Raw genomic sequence first — 8,475 nt, forward strand, 5'->3', positions numbered from 1 at the left:
TATCCCGCTCTTCCTCCAAAGAGCCCAGAGCGGTGTACTACATACTTAAGTTTCTCCTCACAACAACCCTGTGAAGTAGGTTAGGCTGAGAGAGAAGTGACTGGCCCAGAGTCACCCAGCAAATATCATGGCTGAATGGGGATTTCAGGTCTCCCCGTCCTAGTCCAGCACTCTAACCACTACGACCTTACATGGGGTGGGGGGTAATAGCTACACCCTGGTCCATCAGCTGTGCTTGAGCAGCAGCACTGCACTAGCACAAGAACTGCACTATCTAGTTGTGCTAAGTCTAGAACATGCCTGCCAGACTGGCGTTGCAGTAAAGCAAACATGTTTTCACTGGTACATAACGGTGCATGGCTTGTGACATGTTTCTTATGCTTTGCAAGGAACTTTTGTGCAATAGAGCAATACCGAAAATCCCTGTGATTTAGCACAGCTACTCAATCTTCATGCACTAGTATAACTGTGATCACTGTGCAAGTGCAGTGTTAGGATGTCTCTGGACATCTTGCACCTTCTTCAATATAGCAAATACAGCCCCATTAACTAGAATGGAAAACACATCTGATATTTGCAAGTGCAAAAACCTGTTGTTCTTTAATACAAGCTGCTTCCTGAGTGCTTTTACTGCTCTATCTTGATAAATTTGAATTTTATTGCTCCTAAATTCCCTCAAGGATGTTGCTCTTGCCAATGAAAGTTTCTGTTTCTTTAATCTATAGTACAAAATTGAAACAGCAAATCTGTAGCTTGTCTGCTGGGCCTGGAGGTTTGCCCAATGCTCTGTGAACGTCTTATACTCTATTTGCTTATGTCCAGTTCAGGTCATGTGTAATGGCACAATCCTATACATGGTTTTTCAGAAGTAAGTTCCATTGGGTCCAATGGGGCTTACTCTCTGTCAGTGAAGAAGGACACCACACCCCTCCCCATTCTTAATAGATTCTGGGAACTGGCAAAATCAGAGGCTTGATAATTAGGGCTCATTTTCCAGGTCTTCTCTTTTATTCTGGATAGTAAGTGTTTTTGTTTTTGGCATAAGTATTTCATTCCATTTGCAGGCTGCTGCCCTAGACACAAGGTTGTCCCTACTAGAATAGATTGTGCTAATTTGAGTTGAAAGCATTTAAATCTCTGCTGAATTGTTACTATCTGTAACTGGGACTCCAATAAGATTAGACTAAATCACAGCTTATTCTATCCAGTTCAGACTTTCCGAAAGAGAGTTTCTGTTTGCAATAGTCATAGCTTTCGGGGGTTTTGGCATCATTTCAACCTTCCCATTCACCTGGGTCACTTACGGGCCTCCATTTCCTTCTGATGGCAGAATAGTGTTTAAAGTTTTTATGCATTGCCATCATCCATATATGATCAGATTTTAGCTCCCCATATGCTTAATTCAGAAGATTCAATCAGATTCTTCCTAGAGTACAAGGGTCTGAGATTCTTCAAGCTGTTTTATCTTGTCACTTTCCTCCTGCCTCAGTCATAAATGTGTGAGGACTGGCTGCAATTACTGGTGTTGAAAGGTACTTTGCATATGCTAACAGGCACCTTTTGTTATCCTGACTTTGCCTATTCAAGGACTTGCCCCTACTACTGGAAACAAATTCTGAGGCTGGGCATTGGCACAAATAAAGCCCTTGAGGAAAATGTGTTAGCTTGGCTCATGCTGCTGCCAAAGAAGGCTAAGTGGTCTTTAGTGACTATACAAGCAACATCCAGGCTCCACTTGTTTTATGAGGTGACATAACTGCTGCTGAAGGAAACTTGGAGCTTTGTTCAGTTATTCCTTCCTTGTTCCCAGCCTGTTTAAATCTAGCTTTTATTATTCATGATTATGGACATGTGTATATATTGGCAGCTCAAATAATAAGACAACGTTTAGAGAAAGAAGCAACTTTATTCAAGGCATGTGCAGTTTGCTCATGCTCTTTCATGCGTATCTCTACACTTTAAACAGAATATTCCCATCCTTGTGACCAGACATTGAGCCAGCAGCTTCTAGAAAAGTGGGCCTACCTGTTCCACCGAGCGTGTATTTAGATCAGCTGAGAGTACTATGGAGGAAATGTCACAAACTGAACCTTGGTAACTTCCTGGACTGTACATATTCTACAGCCACATTCAGACATCGCAGAAACTGGCTTAGAACTGCAGTTTGCAGTTAGCATTCTAAACTGGGTATCTCATTGCAGACAATCCCCCATTCCCAGTTTGGGAAACTCCAGAGGCAGGTTCAAGTTTCCCCTCCCCCTTTCTGGTCCTCCGAGCTTGGTTCCGCCCACTCATAGAGCCATGCTGGTGCCAGGCGGTGGACAAGGCTTCACATCTCCAGGAAATCATTCACAATTGGCCAGGAGCTCGGAGGGGGTGTGATTTCTGGCTGTGAGAGGAAGGGTTAACTCTTTTCCAGCATGTCTTCCCACTGTCACAAGGAGCAACCATGTGGGCAGTGCAGGAGAAAAACCAGTACTCCCCCACCCCCACCAGCACTTTGCCCAAGGAAGAAGCGCTTGGCAATGGAGGGAAGGGCAGCCATCCTTGCTGTGGTGCGCACAGCGCAGATGGTGCTGCAGCTCATGGAGGAGGAAGTGGCCACCAGTTACAGGGAAATACAGGAAGTCCTGCGAGCTCTGGAGAGCTCAAGCAGGAAGGGAACAGAAGCTAAAGGCAAGGAAACTGTCAGGTTCACTGCTGTGAGGCACAGGTGGGATGGCTTGCTGGCCCACTCCAAAGCGGCCATCCAGAGCATGCAATGCTGTGCGTGCACCATGTCCACAGCTGCACATTCCCTGCAGGATGACTTTTCCGGGAGAAGGAGGTGGGAGCTTGCGAGGCACAGCAACACCTGGAGTTCATGGAAGATGCTTTGGAGAGTGGGTCAACCAGCGCTTCATCTGGAGCTTCAGGATGTCTCAGCAGACATTTGACTACATTGCCAATGAGATGGAGCTCATTCGCCACCGGAAGGACACCCACATGTGGCAAGCAGTACCAGTGTGCAAGCGCCTGGCCATCACCTTGTACAAGCTTGCATCCAACTCCAACTACCTGTTACCTGTTCACGGTTGGAGCTTCAACGGCATGCGAGATCTTCCATGAAGTTGTCACACTCTTGAACAAACTATTCAGGAATGATGTGATCCGTGATGGCAACCCACAGGAGGTGATGGCAGGTTTCCTACAGAAGGGGTTCCCAGAAGTGGTCAGCTGCATAGATGGCACTCATGTGGAAATTTTATCTTCCACCCACCAACAGGGAGAATACTGGAACCGCAAGCACTATTTCAGCATGCCCTTGCATGCCATAGTGGACTCCACAGGGCACTTAAATTACATCTATATGCAGGTGTGTCCGGGAGAAGCCATGACACAGCAATTTACGTGACCTCCCCTCTTGCCAAGAAGTTGGTGACTGTTACATTCGTCTCTGCACCCTCTGTCCTTGCAGGTGGCTGCAATGCGGACCCAGTGATTTTCGGGGACTAGGGATATGCCCTTCAGAGGTGCCTCATCACCCCCTCATGTGCTCCACGCAATGCCATGGAGAGGAATTTTAACCACTGTCACAGCAGTGTGAGGATGGTCATGGAATGAGATTTTGGGCATTCCCTGTACACATTGCTGGATGTGGAGGAGGAGCTGGTCACTCACATGATTGTGGCTTGCTCCATTCTCCACAACATCTGTGAGTTCGGGGGAGATGTCCTGCTACCAGACAACCAGGACCTGCCAGCCCCTCCACCTAGGGGTCGGATGCAGGAGCAATCCAGTGGTCCCTTGCCAGTCCCCATTCCACCAAAGAGGGAGCAGAGGAGACGAAACAAGGAAGCAGAGGTGGTGAGAGCAGGCTTTGAGAGGCACACTTGGGAGCATCTTCCATCCCAACACCTGCAGCACAGACAAATGCTTGCACCTGGCAGGGCATGCCGATCTCAAACCCCTTGATGAAAGTCTTCACCCCGCCCCAAAACTCACACCTGTGGTCCCAGCAACTCTGCTCTGTCGTACCTGATTCTCTAATAAAGTTAACAAAGTTATTAATGAAACACATCAGACAGATGTCATCAGACATCAGACATCACAGGTATACTTCTCTATGTTGCTGTTTTATTTATAAACTAGTGTTTTCTGGCCCGTTGTAATAATGGGCGCTAGTAGGGGAGAGTTTTCCCCCCCTTCCCCACTCCCTCTGGCCTGCCCCCCCCCCCCCGCCCTCCCAGCTGCCCGAGACCTCCTTACCCGAAGCAGCCCGCAGCAGTCGGGCGAACTGAAAGCAGTTTTTGCGCAGAAGAGAGGAGCTCCCAAACAGAGCTCCTCTCTGTGCTTAGCCAATGCCCAAACTGCTGCTATGGACGGAAAGGACGCAATAGGCTCTGCAATAGGCGTCCTTTCCGTCCATAGCAGCAGTTTGGGCATTGGCTAAGCACAGAGAGGAGCTCTGTTTGGGAGCTCCTCTCTTCTGCGCAAAAACTGCTTTCAGTTCGCCCGACTGTTGCGGGCTGCTACGGGTAAGGTCTCGGGCAGCTGGGAGGGCGGTTGGCGGCCGTGGCGGCGGCCGCGGAGGCATTTTCCTGGGCCATTTTGGCCCTTAATCATTTGGGGGGGAGCGGGGAAGGAGAATTTGGGCAGCTGGGAGGGCGGGAGAGCGGGCGGCGGCCGTCTCCCCGTTGCGGTCTCTGTCTCCTCCGGCCAAGGCGGCGGCTCTGCCGCCGCCTTGGCTAATCTCCCCCGCCGCCTCTTCCCTGGCTTTTTTGGGGCGGCACCTTCTGGCCACTCAACATGGCCGCCGGGTGCTGGCGGTCGTGTTTCCCTCGGACTGTTCTGAGCATGCGCTCCGCACATGCTCAGAACAGCCGAGGGAGGCACGGACACATGCTTGGTGTCCGTCCACGGACGGACACCAAGCGTTTTATTAGAGGATTTTAATTCTTGCACCTACACTTCATAACATGTGTAATGTAGTTTTCAAGTTACTCACAAGCCATGCACAGTGTTCTCAGAGATAGCTTGCATAGCCCTCCTGTCTTCCTCCCTCTGCTCCTGAAAGACCCACATTTCTTCTGCTCTCCTGTGCTCCTCATTCTGATCTATTTCACGGAGGAGGCTGCAGGTGGCCTGACATATATCCGCACCCTGGGATAAAAGGTCCTTGGCCAGCTGCAGATGGCCAACTCTCCTCCTGTTGCGGAGCTGCGCAGCCTGCTCCGCATTGGTGAGGGGTCTTCTTGGTGCGGGCTGCTCCTCCTGCAGATCTCCTTCGGCAGGGGCACCTTCCCCAGGCAGAAGTTGCTCCAGCTTATCAAGGTGGGGAGGACCTGTACTGGAGAAATTGCAAAAGACATTTGCGATTGCAATGCTGGTGGCCAAAAGGGGAAGGGACCAGTGTTCTCTCTAATTTTTTCCATCTCTGTGTGTAAAGAGATTTGTTCTGGGCAGCATTATCAAGGCAATGTATGCGCATGTCACATGCATTCAGAGTGGGGCCTTCCTGAGTGGGATCTAAAATTAGCTGAGTGGACATTAAAAAATGTGTGAGCACTCACACACTTCTTTTTTTGCTCACTGCTGTACATCTGAAGCCTTCCTTGATGCATTTCCTTTCCTATCCAGCACAGCCTTTGCAACTCCATTACCCTAACCTCCTTTGTAGTTTTGGGCATGGGCACTCTCCTGGTCTTTCCTCAAGTGGGTTATGGAGCTCCTCTGCGTCTTCTCCAGAAGCAGCACCTTCTTTCTCCTCCTCAGGGCCATCCCTTAAGCCATGCACGGTGATGGGCCTCACAAACACATCCAGCACCTGATGGCTGAACAGTTCAGCTGAGTGTTGTGTGCCCGGGACATGTCTGATGGAACTGCTGAGGTCCCGCCCAGAGGCCAACAGTGGCAAACCCTCCATTAATGAGCTCTGGCTCTCCTCTTTGTAGGGATACAATGGAGTGAGGTGCTGCGAAAACTCTATTTGTGTCTTATTGTCCGTGTGGACAGAGTAGAAGCTGGAATTCAGGAGCTGTCCCCTGTCATCCACTACCTACAGCAGGGCTGTCTGGCCTGTCCCTCTCCTGTCCCTTGCGGTTGCAGTAGCACGGGTGTTACCAGCTTGCCCCGGGATGAGGGCATGATGTTGTGATGGGCCTGCTACCCTGGGGCAGCTACTGCCCTGGCCAGATAGGCGGGGAAGAGTCCCTGGAGGGGGTGTTGCCACAGCAGATGTTGCAGCACTTGGGTGGACAGAGGATGTGGGGGCAGCAGGGCTTGTTGGGGGGCAGATAACTGTGTGAGGGCCCCGCTGGTCTTCATTGCCACAATAATGCAAAAATGCCTTAAGACCTTTCATCTCTGTGCAACCAGTTCAAATGACCCATCAAACAACTGACCTATCAAAACATTGCTACCAATTAAAGTCAATTCATTTTTAATAATTCCAGAGATCTTCCTTCAGACAGCTCTGTAATTTTAAAAAATAAATTATGTGTAAAGAAAAAACTCATAAGAAATAAACAAATAAATCATATTTTTTTTAAAACTATGCCTTTCAAAGTTATTCAAAGATTCCCAAATCAAGGCTGTGAAGATTTAGAGTTGCTGCTGGAAGACAAATCTAGTTCCTATTGTGTTGCAAGCTGGTGGTCACAACACCTTGTTGAATATGTGGTTCTCATGCAGGGTCTGATCATAATCTACCCCCTCCTGAAAGAGAAGTTAACATTTGGCTGCCACTCAAAAAAAAACTGCCACTGCTTTTAAGTGAAAGGGACAGGAAATCTGTCTTGGACAGTGGTACCATTTCATTAGCACAAGAGTATCACACTGCTGGCAGCAGGAATGGAGGTAGAACTCAGCAGCTCAAAGCTGTGCAAATATGTCTCTGCTGGGATTAATATTATAGAACAATGTGGTCCTCTCATTACTGGGACAGTGATAGTGACAGACACAATGCAGCCACAGCGTACATTAACACCTGTGCCACACGGAATTATTAACCTCCAGCAAACAGCCCAGCAAAAGTCAACATCCAAAGGACAGAAAACATAAGCCCTGTTGTTTCCTCACATCTGTTTGTTATATACAGTACTTCATAAAAGCACAGTCTAGAATTCAGTGCAAGAGTGAAATCCAGATAGAATATGGTGAATATGATAAAACAAATCAATGTCTGCATGTGTGGCCCCCCTTTGCTTTTGTTTTCAGATGGAAAACTGGATGTATATTATTCCAAGATATTCCAGCTCAGAAGTGCTGTCTCCCTGGGACAAATACAGAGAGCTATTGCCGGGTTAGGTTGCATTGCAATTTGTTTCTTCTTCCTAACACTGTTAGCTCTTATGGAGGCTCTAATGAGACACACAGAGAAAGAAAGAGAGGCAGTGAGCTGCTCTTAAACCTGGCTAGGAGTGCAACCAGATGATAAGTTATTGGAGATAGGAGACTAAGCTCCCACCTCTCCGTGCAAAACTCAAACTAACAGGAAAAGAAGCTGGCAAAAAAGAGAGAGCCAATAATGGAAACTGGGTGTCCAATAACTCCTCAGTGCCTGCATATGGAATAAAATGATACATTTGTTTAATCATTTTTACTTGCAAAAGTTAAGGTTATTTTCCTTTCCATTTTTACCATAAGAAGCTTATGTTTGTGGTTTGCTCTGAAAGGAGGATTAGACAGCCTCAGGTTGGTTACTAGGGCGGTAAACCTGCATTCTTCAAAGTTCAAGAGGAGGAGTGACAGAGAGTTAGTTCTGATTACTCAGTTAATTCTTTTCAATGATTATAGTTGTAGTTTGAGAGGGTGAAGAAAATGAGGACTATATTGCATAAATGGGTGAGTTAATTGAGATGAGTTGGCAGGGGCGTAACGAGGCTGGAGTGGGCCCAGAGACAAAATTTTAAAATGGGCCCCTCGCTGATACACACACACTCACTTCACATGTGACTTGCCTCGGGGCGTGGGGGCCCCCAGGCAGCCGCCTCCCCTTGCCTAATGGTAGTTACGCCCCTGTGAGTTGGTGCTTAGAAACTAAGGTATTTAACTCCAATTTTATTGTACGTGTAGTAATACTAAACAAAGTTGTGTAACTAGTGACTGAACATCTTAATGTAGTTTCATGGAAACAGAAGGACACACATTGTTGCCCTAATATGAGCTTGTGAGAAAAACACCCCACAGAAAGAGGACTGTGGTTATTTTTTTTTACCTCATATGAATTTTGAAACTGAAGGTATGTCAGAGTTAAGCAGCGGAGGTATTTTGTACTAAGGAAAGTGGATAGTGAAAAAGTGTTTGCCCTCAACTGAGCTGAAGCAGAGGTCTTTGCTGATACGTTCTTTAAAAGGGGAAGTGATTGTAGCAGGTTGGGAACCCTAGGCCTGCAAGCAATGCGATCTTGTCCTGGGAAATTTTCCTTCAGTCAACTTCCTCTAAGCCAGCATAATCCTTTCCCCTACAGCAGGGGTGCACAATTCAAATGCCCAT

Source organism: Hemicordylus capensis, chromosome 2 (assembly GCF_027244095.1).
Source record: "Hemicordylus capensis ecotype Gifberg chromosome 2, rHemCap1.1.pri, whole genome shotgun sequence".
In the NCBI taxonomy this organism is placed as follows: Eukaryota; Metazoa; Chordata; class Lepidosauria; order Squamata; family Cordylidae; genus Hemicordylus; species Hemicordylus capensis.